We start from the raw sequence: 17,346 nt of genomic DNA, 5'->3' as shown, positions 1-17,346 counted from the left end.
GCTGGTAAAGAATCTGCCTGCAATGCAGGAGACCCTGGTTCAATTCCTGGGTCAGGAAGATCCCCTGCATAAGGGATAGGCTACCCACTCCAGTATTCTTGGGCTTCCCTGGTGACTCAAGATGGTAAAGAGTCCCCTGCAATACAAAAGACCTGGGTTTGATTCCTGGGTTGGGAAGATCTCCTGGAAAAGGGAATGGCTACCTACTCCAGTATTCTTGCCTAGAGAATTCCATGGACAGGAACCCGGTGGGCTACAGTCCATGGGGTCGCAGAGTTGGACATGACTGACTTTCACTTCACTTATATCTTACACATAAATGATATTTTGGTTGTTTTAATATTTAAACATTAAAAAACTTAATTTTTTTGAATTTGAAAAATTGTGATAAGAATGTTTACCATGAAGTTTACTGTCAACAGATGTTTAAGTGTATAATACAGAGTAGCATTTAAGAACATTTAAATAAGATGTGAAAACAAAGAAGAATAATGATACTTCTTGAATAAGACTGTTGGGGAACAATGCAAGCCTTTTTAAATTAAAATACCATGGCATCTTTGAAATAAAAGTTTTTCTTACAAAAAGAGCCAAGAACAATCTGGAGCTTCTTGACTGTCAAGAGTCTTGTAAGTGGAAGGCCTTTCCCAACATCATGGGGCCTCAGCCCAAATAGGGAGGACAGCAGGAGATCTGAATCCTTCCAGAGCACATCTCAGGGGTCAGTGTCTCACATCACACTTGGGGGATAAGCCCTGGAGGCCCCAGTATAGGGTGCTAGTTTCAAGAGCCTTCTTGCCAAAGCTTACTTTGATCCTGCTGCTGCATTCTAGCTCTTTTACTCCAACTGATCTGTTTTCCAAAGTGAAAATATTGATGGCTACATAAACTGTTTCATGTGGTGCAGTAAGATGGTGTGGTCCATTTTGCCCAGCTGTTCCCAAGCCATAGGAAAGCTGGAAAAATTGAGATCTATATAGCATCTTTACCAGTTATCATTCCTCACAGAGGGTACATGGAGAAAGGCTATCATTATGTGTTAATTTATATAATTAATAGAAACCATTATAATGTTTTAAAAATTGCTGTTACTAACGTCTGAACATTTGTTATATTTCTGGCTCTGTGCTGAATACTATACCTGCACTGAAAAAATATTTAAAGCAACTCAAGGTAAGTGCTATTGTTAGTTCCATTTTTCAGATAAGGTAGCTAGCGAAGACTCATTAAATAGCTCATTTCAAGTCATATAGCTAGTAAGTGACAGAATCAAGTCTATTTTACTTCAGAACTTGAATTTTCTAAAAGTAATTTTTCAAATAAAGCACGTAGAGACTTCAGCTTCCAGTAATGGGTGATTAGCTTGTTTTGCCCCAACCCCTCTGCTGAGAAAACTAGAAAAGTTAGGATATATTAAAACATCAGAGAGCTATCAAGAAAGCAGGAGCTGATAATCCACACAGATGAGACCTATGTTTGGTGCCACGTTTTACTCCTAGAAGCACTTTGTAATTCAAGAACAAGTGAGAGAAACAGCAAAATTTTTGGTAGACTCATAGGAAACAAAAATTAGAGTTCTGACTGCACCAAGAAGAAATGTCCTTTAAACGTCCTGGGCTTTTTCTTATTGGATCCCCAAAGGCCTACCCCTTGAGTGAAGGAGAACTGGAAATTGATTCTATACTTACAAGGACTGAAGCCCAGCCTCAAGTGGTCTCAGTCCCTAGCTGAATGAGGCAACTGGCCCCAAACCTAGCGGATAGCCAGAAGCAGAAATAAACCCCTCTGAAGAAAGGTAACATCATGCAGTTTCTCAAATTGTCTCTATAATTGTTCAAAGTCTGTTAACCCCAATAAAAAAATAACTAGCAATACAAACACATTAAGATTTGACCAAAAAGGAGAAAATGAAACAGATAAACCTTAGAAAATTAAGATATCTAGCATTATCTGGTAGAGACCTTATAATACTGTGATCAAAATGTTAAAGGATTTACATGACAAGATGGAGAAACTTCAGAAGACAACTGGAAATTATACAAAAATTCTAGAACTTTATATGACTGAAGTTAAGAAATCAGTAGATGGCTTTGATAGTCACAGTTTAAGAGAATTAATGAACTGAAAGGTAAAAAAATTATCCAGAGTGATGCTGGGCGGAGAATAGGGCAGACAACACTTGAAGAGATAATGGCTAAGAGTTTTTCAAAATTGGTGAAAGACACTGAGCAATGATAGTAGAAATATTATTGGCTTCCAAGCAGAATAAATACAAAGAAAATCATGGCAAATTACTACAGAGGAAAACTGCTGAGAAACAAACTTTAAAAGTAGCCAGAGGAAAATGTAGCTTATTTTCAAAGGAGCAACAGTAAGTACGCCTAGTAAGTGATATTTTCAAAGAGCTTATAGAAAATAATGGCCAATATGGAAGATAATGTGCAGCAAAAATATCCTTTGAAAGACATTTTCAGGCAAATGAAAACAATTTGGCACCATTGGAAAGTACTAAAGGAAAATACTAATGGGATTTTGGGCAGAAGGGAAATTATCACATATCACAGCTTGGAGGTGCAGAAAAAAAACAGAAAAGCATTGGAAAGGTAAATCCGTACATAAATCTAAAAGGATATTGCTATAAAATAATCCATTTATGCTTTATGGGGTCTTACATGTATAAAGAATTAAAATACATGACAAGAATAGCATATAAGTCTGATAGGAGGTAAATAGGATTGAGTATCCTGAGGTCCTTGAATTGTCTTGGAAATGGAAATGATCAAGACACTAATTTATATGAGAAATGAATAATTAGTGTGTTTTAATTTCTATGATATTTTTAAAAACCAATAAAAGAATGTAAAACTAACAGGACAGTAGAAAAGGAATATGAAATTTAAATTCAAATGAAGGCAAGCATGGAGAAAAAAAGTAGATGGGAGCAAACAGAAAACAAAAAACCAGGAAGGTAGATTTAAATCCAAATGTAGCAATACATGAAGCATAAATGGACTAAGTATTACAACTTAAAGACAAAACCTGGGGATTCCTTTGCATGTTGTTTGTCGCTTCTCTCTTGTTGATTTTAATATTTTTTGTCTTTGTAGTGGTTTAGTCGCTAAGTCGTGTCTGACTCGGTCCATGGACTGTGGCCTGGTGGGCTCCTCTGTCCATGGACTTCTCCAGGAAAGAATGCTGGAGTGGGTTGCCATTTTCTTCTCCAGGGGATCTTCCAGACCCAGGAATTGAACCTGGGTCTCCTGCACTGCAGGCAGATTCTTTACTGAGCAATGAGAGAAGCCGTCGCTCACTATGTGTGTCAGCGTGTTCCTCCTTGGGTTTATCCTGCCTGCAATTCTACACTTTCTGGACTAGGGTGACTGTTCCACTTCCCCCCTTAGGGAGATTTTCAGCCATTGTATCTTTAACTATTTTCTCAGGTCCTTTTCCTCTCTATTCTCCTTTTTGGACCCCTGTAATGCAAATATTGGTGTGTTTAATGTTTCTTGTATCTTCTTGATCTGTGCTTCCATTCTTTTTCTGAAGTATTGGATCATCTTTACTATCATTACTCTGAATTTTTTTTATGATGAGGTTAGAAATCAATTACAAGAAGAACAAAACCCAGTTCTATGAGACTTAAAAACAACATGCCTTAAGTACAATGTAAGGATAGCTGAAAGTAAGGTTGAAAGTAAAAAGATGGAAAAAGACTTCTCATGCAAGTATTAACCAGCAGAAAATGGGTGTGCTTAGTATCCAAAGCAGACTCAAGGGTGAGAAGCATTAATAGAGTAAGAGGGTATGCAGTCACTCAGGCATTTTGCCACTCAGAAAGGCTTTGCACCCGCTTAGTGATGGACCAGGAAGCTAGCTTAGTCAAGAGGCATCAAATTATAAGTATCTGAAGAAAGAATACGTGTGTCTGTGTGTTTTGCGGAAAACACAAGAGATAGAGTAGTAACATTCAAAAGGATGAGAAATGTGGAACGTGTAACGTATTCTTTTTTTTTTTCATCACCAATATTTATTTAATATCTCATTATATACCAAGTATTAGAGTGTTCAAGCTGTGAAAGTAAACCAGTAAGACAAAATGGTGTTTTGGAAGGCTGGTTTTACTACAAATTAATTTTCTCCATAGATAGATATTTTCAGTTGTGGTACATTTAGGTGCATTTTTTTTTTCAGGTTGAGCAGTTTATTTTATTTTTAATTAATTAATTAATTTTACTTTACAATGTTGTATTGGTTTTGCCATACATTGACTTGAATCCGCCACAGGTGTACATGTGTTCCCCACGTCTCTCCCCATCCCATCCCTCTGGGTCATTGCAGTGTACCAGCCCTGAGCACCCTGTATCATGCATCAAACCTGGACTGGCAGTTTGTTTCACATATGATATTTTACATGTTTCAATGCCATTCTCCCATACCATCCCACCCTCACCCTCTCCCACAGAGTCCAAAAGATTGTTCAATACATCTGTGTCTCTTTTGCTGTCTCGCATACAGGGTTATTGTTACTTTCTTTCTAAATTCCACATATATGTGTTAGTTTACTGTATTGGTGTTTTTCTTTCTGGCTTACTTCACTCTGTATAATAGGATCACCTTATTTTTGACAAAGGAGGCAAGAATATACAATGGAGATAAGACAATCTTTTTAACAAGTGGTGCTGGGAAAACTGGTCAACCACTTGTAAAAGAATGAAACTAGAACACCTTCTAACACCATACACAAATATAAACTCACAATGGATTAAAGATCTAAACGTAAGACCAGAAACTATTAAACTCCTAAAGGAAAATACAGGCAAAACACTCTCGGACATAAACCACAGCAGGATCCTCTATGACCCACCTCCCAGAATATTGGAAATAAAAGCAAAAAATAAACAAATGGGACCTAATTAAAATTAAAAGCTTCTGCACAACAAAGGAAAATATAAGCAAGGTGAAAAGACAGCCTTCAGAATGGGAGAAAATAATAGCAAATGAAGCAACTGACAAAGAATTAATCTCAAAAATATACAAGCAACGCCTGCAGCTCAATTCCAGAAAAATAAAAGAACCAATCAAAAAGTGGGCCAAAGAACTAAACAGACATTTCTCCAAAGAAGACATACAGATGGCTAACAAACACATGGAAAGGTGCTCAACATCACTCATTATCAGAGAAATGCAAATCAAAAACCACAATGAGGTACTGTTTCACGCCAGTCAGAACAGCTGTGATCCAAAAGCCTACAAGCAATAAATGCTGGAGAGGGTGTGGAGAAAAGGGAACCCTCTTACAATGTTGGTGGGAATGTAAACTAGTTCAGCCACTATGGAGAACAGTGTGGAGGTTCCTTAAAAAACTGGAAATAGAACTGCCTTATGACCCAGCAATCCCACTGCTGGGCATACACACTGAGGAAACCTGAATTGAAAGAGACACGTGTACCTCAATGTTCATCACAGCACTGTTTATAATAGCCAGGACATGGAAGCAACCTAGATGTCCAGCAGCAGACGAATGGATAAGAAAGTTGTGGTACATACATACAATGGAATATTACTCAGCCATTAAAAAGAATACATTTGAATTCGTTCTAATGAGGTGGATGAAACTGGAGCCTATTATACAGAGTGAAGTAAGCCAGAAAGAAAAACATTTTCTTCTACAAATCAAATGAACTGGCTTCGAGCCTACCCAGCCTCACCCCTGCTTTTTGGGATCAGCAGGTGGCACTAGTGGTAAAGAACCCGCGTGCCAAGGCAGGAGATATCAGAGATGCTGGTTTGATTCCTGGGTTGGGAAGATCTCCTGGAGGAGGGCACGGGCAACCCACTCCAGTATCTTTGCCTGGAGAATCCCATGCACAGAGGAGCCTGGTGGGCTACAGTCCATAGGGTCACAAAGAGTCGGTCTCAACTGAAGAGACTACCCACGCACATGCGCACATCATTATGAAATGGTACTGATAATAGATCCACACATCAAATGTGTATTGTTCTAAGTGCTTTGCAGATATTAACTTATTTAATCCTCACAGCAACCCTAGGGGGTAGGTATCTTTATTAATATTTCTATTTTACAGATGGAAAACCAAGCAACTGGCAGAGTTGGTATTCAAAACAAGGCAGCCCCAGTGCCAGAGTCCCTGGCCTATATTCTATGCAATATGGACTCTGAAATTTACAGTCTGTCCAACGTTTTGGAAAAACATTATTGAACCTCTCATGAATTATCCCTTTCATTTTGATGACTCCAGGTTGTCATGGAAACTGTGCACAAGGAGGTAGAGAGGAGTGTGAGGAGGAACACATGTTTATCCGGGATTTACTGTGAACCCAGGACTCATCAATGTATAACTGCCTTACATGTAGATATTATGAGCCCCCATTTTAATATGAGAAAACTAATGTTCAGAGACATTTCAGAGACTTAACAAAGTCACTTTAAGTAAGAGCAGGGAAGGGAGTCTATCTTGGTCCATTTGTCTCCATCGCCTCTTTCAAACGAACCACATTGCCTTGTTTATGTGGCTTCTAACACTATGAAGTGAGCACGTGTGTACTTGTTAAGTTGCTTCAGTCGTGTCTGACTGCTTGCAACCGTATGTACTGTAGCCCGCCAGGCTTCCCTGTTCACGGTATTCTCTAGGCAAGAAGTCACAGTACGTTGATTAAATCTTGGCGAGTTGCTTCTTCAAGATTGTCAGCCTCCGCTTAACCACTTGTTACACCTCGCAAGTGTGACTGGCGAGGCAGGGACGGTGGTGTTGCACTTTACTGCTTTTTCCACTAGATGGAGGTGTAACACCACATATCTCTTCTGCTGTAGGCCTGGAGGAAGGTAATTTCAGAGTCTAGGGGCACCCGAGGGCACAGAGGCTACTTCAAAGTAGCAAGAGAAAGAATAGAAAAAAGGAACCTCTCTCTCCTGGCCTTCACATTCTGATCCTTGGTGCTCAACTCTGAGAAGGCTGGAGAGTGTGACCCTCAGTCAGCTTCAGGATATGTAGTACTGACAGCCTGGGCTTTTTTCAGACAGTCTTGAGTTCAACTCTTAGCTTCACCAAGCCCTGGTGAGTGGACTTGGGCAAGTACTCTCATTGACAATGGGCTGCCCTATCTCAGAAGTTCCTGCCAGTGAGGAGAGGTCTCTGGGCATCTAAGAACTTTGGCACTGCAATAGATGTTTATGAAACTGTAGGTCCAAAAACTCAGTAATCCTACTGGGGTATAGTCTGCCCCTGCTCAACCACTCCCCCTATCCTTCTCCTGCCCCTTCTGTGGACTTGCTTGAAGTTACAGAGTCATCTGGGATTAGAGCCTATTTCAAGGCTCTTCCCTGATGTGCTGGCAACTATCTGGAGAGCTTCCTTTAATAAAATTCTTTTGGGGAGACAGTCATAAATTTGATGGGTTTAACTGTTTTCCTTTGACCCTGCAAAAGTGTTAAGGGCATGAAAAGCAGAGAAAGACTAATTAACTGCCTCGCATTGGAGACATGGCATCTAAATGCAATGTAGGATCTTGGATTGTGATTCTGGATCAGAAAAAGGACATCAGTAGGACAACTGGTGACATTTGAATATAGTCTGTAGATTAGTTAATAATGGTGGCTCAGACAGCAAAGAATCTGGCTGTAATGCCGAAGACCTGGGTTTGGTCCCTGGGTTGGGAAGATCCTCTGGAGAAAGAAATGGCAACCCACTCCAGTATTCTTGCCTGGAGAATTCCATGGAGGGAGAAGCCTGGCTGGCTACAGTCCATGGGGTCACAAAGAGTCAGACATGATTGAGTGACTAACACTTTCACTTTTGCTTCAAGTTAGTTTCTTGGCTTTGATTACTGTACCGTGGCTATGTAAAACATTAACATTTGGGGAAGTGGGGTGAATGGTGTACAGGAATTCTTGTATTATTTTGTAACTGTCAAGTCTGAAATTATTGAGTCTGAAAGCTCAATAGGAAAAAATTATTCATATGAAAACATTACCTTAACACTATTATAGAATATTTCAAACATACAGAAAAATATAGAGGATAAAAATAACCACTTGTATAAGTGATTCAAGGTGTGCTATGTGTGTGTGTGGGGGGAAACACACAAATGAGTGGTTCCTGAAGGAGTTAAGCATTGTGCTCATACCATCTTTCTGTATGCACAGTTGGCTCCTGATGATTTGAATCAGATCACTGTTTTTCAGGCAGTGAAAGTGTTAGTCTCTCAGTCGTGTTTGACTCTTTGCAACCCCTTGGAGCACAGCCTGCCAGGCTCCTCTCTTCATGGAATTCTCCAGGCAAGAATACTGGAGTGTGTAGCCATTCCCTTCTCCAGGGGATCTTCCTGACCCAGGAATCAAACCCAGGTCTCCTGTACTCCCTGAGCCACCAAGGAAACTTTTTGACAGTCTCTACTTCAGGATACTTTAGCGGAAAATTCAGTGATGAGATGACAGTATTTGATAATGAGATGGCACTTTTTGCCATAAGTCTTACTTAGTAATTCTCTTGGGAAATGTTTTTCTTCAGTCGTCTTTTAGTGTGCCTGTGTGCTCAGCTGCTCAGCAGTATCTGACTCTTAACGACCCTGTGGCCTGTAGCCCCATGACTGTAGCCCGGCTCCTCTGTCCATGGGATTCTCCAGGGATATAACCATTAGTGGCTAAAACTAAAACGTATAGATGAAAATGGCCTCAGTGACTTAATGTTTCATTGACTTTTAACTTAAAACTTTATTCATTTCTGGCTGTGCTGGGTCATCGTTCGCAGGTGGGCTTTCTCTAGTTGGCTGCAAGCAGGGGCTGCTCTCTAGTTGCGGCTTCTCCTTGCTGAGGCTTCTCTCGCTGGGAAGCATGGGCTCCGTGGCGCTTGGGCTTCGGTGGTGTGGCTCCTGGACTCCAGGGCGCAGGCTCAAGAGTTGTGGTGCTCAGGCTAAGTTGCTCCGTGGCACGTGGGCTCCTCCTGGATCAGGGATCGAATCTGTCTGTCCTGCATTGGCAGGTGGATTCTTTGCCAGTGAGCTACCAGGGAAGCCCTGACCTTTAACCTAAAAAAATAAACTTTTAGAAGTTTTAGATTCACAGAAAAAATCGCAAAGAAAGTGCGAGAGTTCCCACACACCTTGCAGCCAATTTCCCTTATTATTAACCCTTTACATTGGTATGGTACATTTGTTGCAAGAAATGAATTGGTATCGATATATTGTTATTAACAGAAGCCCATATTTTATCTCCTTAATCTTTACCTCATGTCTCTTTTCTATTTCAGAATCCTCTCTAGGCTATCACAGTAAATTTAGTTTTCATGTCTACCTAAACTACTCTGGGCTGTGACTATTTCTTAGATGATTTTTGTAACTTTTTGATGACCTTGACAGTTCTGAGGGGTACCGGTCAGGTATTTTGCAGGGTGTTCCTCCTCTGGGAGTCATCTGATATTTTTATCATAATTATACTGGAGCCATGTATTTTTTTTAGGAACAGGCACAGAGGTGAAATGACATTTTCATCACATCATATCAAAAGCACACACGATCAACACGACCTGTCACTCTTGCTGTTGATCTTGATCACCTGGCTGATGTAGTGTTTGTCATATTTCTCCACTAGAAATTCACTCTTATCTCCTCCCTTTCTATTCTGTGCTCTTTAAAGGGAAGTCACTGTGTGAAGTCCACATTTAAGGAGTTGGGGGTTTGGCTCTAGCACTATGAGAGCGGAGTACCTACATATACTATTTAGAATTTTTCTGCATGGGAGAGCTGTCTCTTCTTGCCTACTAATTTTTTTCAATCATTTATATGTCAGTATGAATTCATGAATACTTATGTATTTTATGCTTTGGGTTTTTTTAAACCTTTTTAATTTTGTTTTGGGGTGTAGCTGATTAATGATGTGATAGTTTCAGGTGAACAGCAAAGGGACTCGCCCTTCATATATGTGTATCCATTCTCCCCCAAACTCCCCTCCCATCCAGATTGCCATGTAACATTGAGCAGAGTTCCATGTGCTAGACAGTACCTCCCTGATGGTTATCCATTTTAGGTATTGCAGTGTGTACACGTCCATTCTAAACTCCCTAACTATCCCTTCTCTCCATTATTCCTCTGGCAACCGAAAGTTTGTTCTAAGTCTGTTTCTGTTGTGTAAGTAAGTTCATTTTGGATCATTTCTTTTTTAGATTCCATATATAATAGGTATCATATGATATTTCTCTTTCTCTGTTTGATTTATTTCACTCAGTATGGCAGTCTCTAGGTCCATCTATGTTGGTACAAATGTTATTATTTCATTCTTTTTAATGGCTGAGTAATATTTCATTACACACACACACACACACACACAGCACAAATTCTTTGGGTTTTAATCCAAAACTTCTTTATTTTGTTGCTAAGACTGTCCCAGCCTTGACCATGGGAGCACATTCAGTTTCAAGACTGAAATTTGAGAGGTGGGTTGGGCAGGATGTGGATGTGGGGATATACACAGAGATGTGTTAACTGAAATGGGTGCCACAGAAAGATCACTGGTAAGTAATTTAAAAGGTTACTACCTTAATGTCAAAACCAAAGATTAATATGTATTAAAATCGGAAAGTTGCACTTAAGTTGGGATAAAGTCTGCAGAGAAAGTTATGTATTGCAGTAGGCTGTTTTGTACCTCAGATTCTTAGGGAAAGAATCACCTGTTTCTCAGCTAAGCTCATGTATACACCCTGCTTCCCTTCGCTGTGCCTCTTGTTCTGTGTGCACCAGACTGTGCATGACTCTCTACGGTGCCCATGAGGTACCTGGCCCTCAGTAGGTGTCCAGATGCAGAAAGATGCTTACTGCAGCATTGCTACTAGTAGTAAAAATGGGAAACAATATGAATGTCTAAAAAGGGCATGGTTCACAAACCTTGTTTTAACAAAACAAGGGCATATTTACTTGATGTCAGATAGCATTTCTAAATGATGGTTGTAAAGACTATGTTGTCACCTCAAAAAAGCATTTGGATTTTCTAGAAAACTGACCCCTCCCACATCCTTTATTAAGAAGCTGCTGGAGGATGTGTTTCTTCAGAAAAAGAAAAAAAAAAAACAGAAATGGAAAGACCCTCAGGATTCCGGTTACTAGAGTTAAGAGTTACAGGCTTTAATAAACTATATTTACTAAGTTTGAAGAATTAAAAAAAATAAACAAAAGGAAGCCATGGGATACTGGAATCAATAGCAGAGAGAGGTGAAGGGAATCCACAGGGAAGTTCCTGTGGATGGTAGGATGAAGGAAGTTCCCAGGATGGTAGGCATTTTGCAGATAGAGGAGGCAGCCACAATACGCTGAGAACAAAATTTCAAGATACCTGCTGTCTTACTACCATCGCTGTGACCTTTGAGATGGTAGAATTACAAAATGGAAACAACCTAAAGTCTTAAGTTATTGCTGGAGGTGTCAAGGGGAGTTCCTTGGAGTGCATGGACTATAATGTGAACAAAGTATAAATGTGTATATGATGTATATGCATGTATTTTAAGCTAATGAAATTATGAGATCTGTCTTTAGCTGCTTCAATATATTAATACTTTAGGGGCTTCTAAAATATTCATAATATTCTATTTGTTAAGCAGGGAATGGATACATAGGTATTAATTTATTGTCATTCTTTAACGGCATATACTTTATATACTTTTGTGTACATATATTGCACAATAAATAGTCACCTTCTTCTGTGCATTCTGACTACCTTAGATTGAAAGTTAATTAATCCTATTAATTGAATAAGATATGTAGGATTAGAAATTGGAATAGTGTTTTGGGAAAGTTTTCACAATATATCTCAACAATCTAAATATTGTCCTTTGATTTAGTAGTCCCACTTCTAAGAGTTGAACCTATGGAAATAATCCTAGATATTAAAAAAGGATGCAGAAAGACGCTCATTGCAGTATTATTAATAGTGGTTTGTTAAAGTAGCATATGTCCACCAATGGACTCCCAGGCAGCTTTTCCAAGTGATGGTTGTAAGGACTATGTTAATCTCCAAAACGCATATGGTAGGCTAGATAAAAAAAGAGAATACAAAATTTTGTCTACTGGATGAATATAGCTATGTGAAAAGAAGTGTGAAACCAAATGATTTGTCCCACATTTGCCAAGTTCATCCTATCCCTAAGTGTTCTTTAGACCATTACTTTGATAAAGAACAATAATTTATATATAAGGTATAATAGAAATGTATAAATACATAAACAGAAAACATGTTTGAATTATGGATGATATCCTTTTCTTCATTTAGATTAGTTTTAAACATTGAAATACACTTTTAATAAATATGATCATTCAGAAATACAGTTGGAAGAATTGTACACATTTATGGGTGAAGACGGAAGATTGAAAAGGCAGGGCTATGATGAATGGGATGGGGACAATATTCCTTTTGGCTCAGTGGCTGGAACTGTGACAGATAGCAGAATTCAGTTAGTTGTCAGATGAATGTGAGATGACCCCTAAAATTTCTCCCATTATGTCTATGACCTTGCATTTCATCATTTAAAAAGAAATTACAAGATGTTCTACTGGTACAGTGTTAATTTCTTCTCAAGGTTTTCCAGTCATCAAAGCTTTGTCCGAAAGACAGAAGATTCCTGGATAAAACGTCAGTTCCTGAGAAGGTGGACAAACATACCTTCCCTACTCTCCTTTCCTCTTCCCTCTGAAGAGAACAAGCTGCCCTGACCTCCAGGGTAAGTTCAGTCTTTCTCTGCTGTTACTCTCTCAGTTGAGCCACCATGTCTTAAAGTAGTAAGAGATTCTACCACTTCTCAAAGGCCCTTAATTGCCTTACAGCTGTTTCTCTTTGGAGGCTTGCCAGGCTGATGGAATCTCAGATCACAGACACAGATGAGAAGGACAAAGAAAGAAAGACACAAGGAGGAGGTAAAAATGTCCATAATGAACTCACATATCTTGAGGAAACCTCTAATCTAATGAGGATGGATTTTGTTGAGAAGATGGTACATGAACAATTAATTATTCATGGCAGAGACATCATTAGGATTTCATTTTGTTTAAAGGCCTCTAAGTGACTTAGGCAATTGGTTTAAGCTGGAGAAGAATTTCAAGAAAGAGACAAGGGAAAGCTTATCATTATATTGACCTTTTGAAATATTTTCATGATAGTTATTATGACTTGGCACATTAATTACACTCCAACTAAAAACCTCCAATGCTTTGCCTGGGCAAGAGTTTCCACAGGGGTGGATCATGGACCAGTATGGTCAGATGGAAGCAGATTGACAGAAATTTCTGAAAGGATTAAGAGATTTATTTCAGAATTCTATAATAATTCAATTTGGCATTTTGGTTACCCCAGGAGTGTAAAAGGAGTCTCATTGAAATGACAACGGAATTTGTAGAACCTGTGACATTTGCACTCAGTGATCCTTTTCTCAGGGACCTAGGGGAGGGGAGCACCTGCATTTGTAGTAAATGTAAAGTAAGATATTAGTATAAACCCTAGCGAGCTGGAGTATTACAGGCTCTATTGCCTGCATATCTTAAAAGGCAACCATCAAAAGTTGGTGTCAGGTTGACATTTCAATGTGGGGTTTATTCTAAATGTAGCTAAATGGTAAATTTATAGAGAGGCATTGGATACAGGATAAATTTCAATGGACACTGAAGAAATGTAAGCTGAATTAATTCAGAAGTTTTTGTCTATCGTTGTATCCCAAGTACCCAGGACAGTGGCTGGCACATAGTAAGTGCCCAGGAAGTATTAGCTGTTGAGGAATTTTAAGGTTGAAAGAGTAAATCAGGGCATGTCTATGTGGACACCAAGTAGGAGCTGAAGTTATGGAGTGAAGTTGGTAAAAGGGAGAACTTTTCCCCTGTTTGGGAGCCAAATAGCGCTGAAACACCGTTAGGGTACCTAGTGTTAGAGTTAGCACGCTAGGCCTGAGCATGGCATGGTAGAGAGGAGAGAGCTGTAGATATGGAGTAGGAAACCTCGTGGTTGAAGTTTCAGCTGCCTTCTGGGCCAGTGGCAGCAGCAGCCACCATATGCAAAGATCACATGTTGCAGTGAGATGGAGTGTCAATAAACAACAAGCGTAACAAATAAGTAAATTATAGATTATGGTAGAAGGTGGCGAGTGCTACAAAAGCTTTTTAAATGGGAGTATGCCTAATACGACTTCATTTACAAACATCTACTTCTGAAGCCTGTCTCATGGAAAAACAAGATATTCCTTTAACTTGATAATTCCCAGTAATATATTTTTATAACCACTGCTCAACAGATGATGATATCAAGCAAACATTTACATAGTTTTTATACAATGGCAGCTTTAATTCTTCAGCAGCAAAGTTTCCCCAGCAGCCCCCATATTTTAATATCATAGCTAACTACATGTGTATGTGTTTATCTCTCTCAGGCTCTCCGTACTTCCGTGTTATGTAGAGTGGTGAGATGGCATGTTGTTTTCTTAGCTTGACACATACCACGGCCAGAATTCCATGACATAGTTTACACATTTTACAGCTGAATGTTTAGGCCTTGAGAACAGGCCTTCCTTTCTTAAAATCAAATACTTTGCTTTCAACACTGCTTCCTTGACGTGGTACAAGAAGAAGTCTTGCCCTTGAGTTTGGCTTTGAGTGAGAAATGCAAGCACTGGGATGAAGCAGAGGGCTGAGGCCAAAAGAAATGTTTCTTCTGTTAGCTTAGATTGTGGCCAGACTAAGAGAATTTATTTTTTCATACCAACTGAACACACGTTCGCAGGTAGGGAAAAGGAGACTAATGTCTGCGATTGAGTCTTGAGGTGGTTGCACTCTGCCCTGCTTTCTTTTAGCTTATTAGCAACTTGTGGTTCTTGCCTCTTAAGTCCTAGGAATTTTAGGAGTCAGGTGCCAAGTTATTGTTTGCAATAAAAACGTGGGCTTTGTTTGCTTGATCCTATTTTAGGAAAACCAGAATGTACCAAGGTGCTTTTCTTCCTGTAGTCTATAGAGTCCTTCCCACCTTCCACACTTTAGCCTAAAGATAGCTGGAGTTCTTTGTTTTCTTCACTCATTTGAATCTAGGAAGCATACTGGTCACAAGGCTGAACACTAAAGCTCTTTTCTCTGAGCTACAGTGAAACAAACTGGAGATTTCATGCATCACTCTGATAGTATTCTGTTTCCTTTATCACTATAATTCCATTATTGTAGGGAAAAAAGATGGTGCTACCTGGATGGAAGGGGGATCAGTGCAATACAAATTCTTGGAAATGTGTGAGTGGTGTGCATAAAGATGCAGGTTTCCATCTCATTTACCTTTGTTTCGTACACACTACAAATAAGTAATCTGCAAAGAAGCTGGGGGTGAGGTGGGGGAGGCGACCCCAGCCATAGCTTTAAAAGCTGCCTCTACATTAGGATTACTATTACTATTTGGCATGAGGCCAAATTTCATCTTCTAACCACTGAAAGTCTTCAGTCTGTGAGGAAAAAAAAAAGAAAATAATTCAATACAATGATGTAGCTTACCTTTCTTCTCCGAGAAAAATGATGTCAACCAAATCTGTACCTTTAAGCCAGTCTGACTTGTCTGTGAAGGCAACTGGCAAATAGTCACTGTGGGTACTTTAGCTCAATGGGCTCACTTTTTTGATGCTAAATTCTAGTTCCATCCCTGTTATACTTGGCTTCTGCCATTGGTTGATCTCAGAGCATCAGCCCTACTTTTGCTGGACGAACTTTACGTTTGAATTTTGTTTCTCCAGCTTTGACTCTCAGATGGCCTAGGAACTCATCTGATTTGTCCCCCCGCCCCCCACCACCGATTGCTTCAAGTATATCAACCTAGGCTCTGAGCATCAGATGTCTACCGGGCTCAGGTCAGGCCATCATAACTGCCTGAATATTTGGATTTCAAACAGTAAGAGCAAAGCTGATCCCATCCACCGTGATTAGGGTCATGATGAAGGCAGCTTGGATGTGCTGCACAGCCTTGTTCCTTATCTGCAGCCTGAGACCACAGTCTTAAGCCTTCCTCTGAAGTTTGAGGGCTCAGCTGTAGATTGGAAGGGTCATGATTTGCTTAAGAAGGAGATCAAAATTTCATATTCCATGTGATAGACACAGTAATGGCAATACAAAAATGTTTACATTAGAATCCCTAGAACCTCTGACTATGTTATATTACCTGGCAAGAGGTAATTAAGGTTAAAGAAGGAATTAAGCGGCTAAATCAAATGATCTTAAAATCAGGATATTCTTTTGGCTTATAGAGGGAGGCCTATGCAACTACAAGCGTCCTTTAAAGAGGAAGGGGCTTCCCAGGTGATGCTAGTGCCAAAGAATCTGCTTGCCAGTGCAGGAGATGCAAGACACCTGGATGTGATCCCTGGGTCGGGAAGACCCCCTGCAGAAGGAAATGGCAACCCACTCCAGTATCCTTGCCTGGGAAACTCCACGGACAGAGGAGCCTGGCAGTTTACTGTCTATGGGATCACAAAAAATCAGATATGACTGAGTGACTGAGCGCGCAGGCGCGCACACACACACACAGTCGAAGAGGGAGGCAGATGAAGAGGTCAGAATTAGAGATTTAAAGATGATATGCTATTGGCTTTGAAGATAGAGGAAAAAGCTGTGAGCCAAGAAACAAAGAAGCTAGAAAAGGCAAGGAACTGGATTCTCTCCTAGAGTTTCCTGAAGGAACATAGTCCAGGTGACACCTTGATTTTAGCCCAGTAAGACCCATTTCTGAATTATGACCTCTAGAACTGTTAAGATAATAAATTTGTGTTGTTTGTGGCAAACTGTTACAGCAACAATAGGGAACAAATAGAACCCTCAACAAAAAAGCCCTTTCTGTGCTATGATGAATTTTTATAACCTAAAAAACATCCTTCTTGAACATGAAAGATTAAACTGCTACTTAAAGTGCCTGGACTACTGTAAATACAGCTTTTTTGGTGCACATCCTTAACTAAATCCTTAAATAAGAAACTTAAATATGAAAGTGTTTGCTCAAAGGATATGGACATTTCAGAGACAAATTTCCTGATAAACTGCACAATATTTCCAGAAGTATACAGAGTGCCCTTCCTGTGAGCTCTTGCCAATAACTATGAATTTATTTTTAAATCTTTGCCAATTGTTAGATGAAAAACTGTTTTTCATGTATACAATAAATATTCCTTGAGTAGTCACTTTGTGCCAAGTACTGCACTGTACAATGTGCTATTTTAACTTCAAAATGTTTAGTTGCTTGTTGAGATTAAACATTTTTTCATAAACTCAATATTACACACACACGTGTGTGTGTGTATATATATATATATTCTGCTTGTAAAACTTGCTCTGGCTGTGGTG

This window comes from Capra hircus, chromosome 4 (assembly GCF_001704415.2).
Source record: "Capra hircus breed San Clemente chromosome 4, ASM170441v1, whole genome shotgun sequence".
Taxonomy (NCBI): Eukaryota; Metazoa; Chordata; class Mammalia; order Artiodactyla; family Bovidae; genus Capra; species Capra hircus.
Note: the sequence above shows the minus strand (reverse complement) of the source record.